This window comes from Nanorana parkeri, unplaced genomic scaffold (genome assembly GCF_000935625.1).
Source record: "Nanorana parkeri isolate BGI_ZX_2015 unplaced genomic scaffold, ASM93562v1 scaffold533, whole genome shotgun sequence".
Taxonomy (NCBI): Eukaryota; Metazoa; Chordata; class Amphibia; order Anura; family Dicroglossidae; genus Nanorana; species Nanorana parkeri.
In genome coordinates this window covers 918899-920831 of record NW_017306801.1, presented here as the reverse complement: position 1 = coordinate 920831, position 1933 = coordinate 918899, and the positions used below count along the sequence as shown (strand labels likewise).

The window sequence follows — 1933 nt, the reverse complement described above, 5'->3', positions numbered from 1 at the left end:
GCGCGTAAAGCAGAACGCCAGCCAAACAGACAGCATGCGCCTAAAAATCCATCTTCATGAATGGTTTTACTTGCTGCAATGTTTTTTAATTCTGTTCAGCCACTCTTGTGATTCACGCACCTTTACGGCACTATAGCCTGGAGGATAATAAAGCTATGATTGAGTTCAAAGGCTTCCTGTGTCACTGCCCCGCCTCCTCTCTGCTCATTGGACAATGAAAACGCATCAACGCGCTTCCAAGGTCCTTCCTCCGCTTTTCCTCACTTTTGGGGTGCCTAACATCCCCCAGCAGTGGCGTCACAAGGGGGGTGCGGCCGGCACCCGGGTGACACCTTTGGAGGGGTGACACCAAAATGACTGTCATCCCCTTTGAAAAGTCGGGCACTCGGTTGTAGGCCGAGAGCCCGACAGTTTCAGGAGAGAGGAGGGGACTTGGCGGCATACCTTATCCTGCCGGGTGAACGTCCACTCCTCTCTCAATTAGATGACCGCGCACTCATGGTGATGTCACGCACATGCGCAATGTTGTCGCAGCGGGGTGTCACCCGGTATTCCGCTCCGGGTGACACTCGGCCTCATGACGCCCCTGCCTCCCAGTACATAATAATGCATTTTGCTGTAAAGGAGAGCCAAACACAGAATGAACAGGCTGCATATAATCCGAATGCAATGCAACCCTGCTCCAGATGTCATACAGGCCAGTCTCCAGGTGACTCGCATATCTTTTTTTTTTTTAGTTTTGGATGGAGTAGGGAATAGCTATGAGCTTGGATTTGGTGCAAACCAGAAATCCTGCAAACCTGGAAGTTAGGTCATATAAGGGCAATGATGTCACCAGCATCCCATCCTTTTGTTTACATAGGTAGGGAATGCCCTGGCTGCAGCTGATTGTTGCGTGCAGTGATTCCTAACTTCTGTGTTCGCACCAAGCGTGAGCTCATAATTAGCTGTGAATGGTCATTTTTTTTAAAATCTGTTTTTGATTTCCCTTCATTTCCTGTCCAGGAGACACAACAGGAAGTAAAACTAAATCCCCAAACTGTCTTAAGGTGGCCATACACTGTACAACCATCGCAAGACCTTAGTCTTGCGATGGTTGTAAAGTGATTAAAAAACGTACGATCTGCCCATCTTGGACAGGCAGATCGCACTCTCGATCATCGCAAGCCGACCCCCCCTGAGGGGCGGGCTTCCGATGACCGCAATGCTGAACGGGCAGTGTGAGCGTGCGCACACCGGCCCGTTCGGCATTTGTCTCCCGAGCACCGTTCAAACCAGCCGAAAATCGTACGATTCTCGGCTGGTTTTCTAGCGTGCTCCCCAGACAAAAGACGTGCGACCGTACAGTAGAAACGGTCGCACGTCTTCGTTCACACTGCACGATTCTCGTACGATCGCGGGATTTCACGCGATTCTCGTACGAGCATCGAGCAGTGTATGGGCACCTTTAGACAATTGTCACTGCAAACGGTTTTTTTTTTGGGTGGTTTCCTCTTTATTTTTATTAAGATGACAACTATTTTGGATTTTAACACTTCCCTTTTCCATTTAAAAAAAAAAGGTTTTAGCTCCAGACACTTAAAGGGCAGCAAAAGAAAGAGAAACAATATAAAGTTATTATTATTTTACTGTCCAGTTTTTCTGGCTATAGTCAATAGTTGAGATGTTTTAAGGGGTATTTATTATATACAGTATATCATTCATGTCAACTGCCCCCAAATTTGCAGGTGACACATCATAATACCATTTGATTATATCCTGATAGTTAAAACCATAGAATTCAGAGAGGGCGCACTTTCTTTTTCACTTAACTGTAGTTAGCAATTCAATATACATATTATATTCCTCCCTAAGCTTGCCTCAAGTCATGGTCTGTCCAAAAAAAGTAATGGGCATGAGGAAAAGCAATAGCAGGATAGGAATGGGGGGGGGG

General features: G+C 46.7%; 1 protein-coding gene across 1 annotated transcript in view; it reads right to left on the bottom strand.

The window, feature by feature from the left end:
• The window catches only part of LOC108791200 (fibrocystin-like), a 153371-nt gene that overhangs the window by 27585 nt on the left and 123853 nt on the right, over positions 1–1933 (bottom strand). The window lies entirely within an intron of this gene.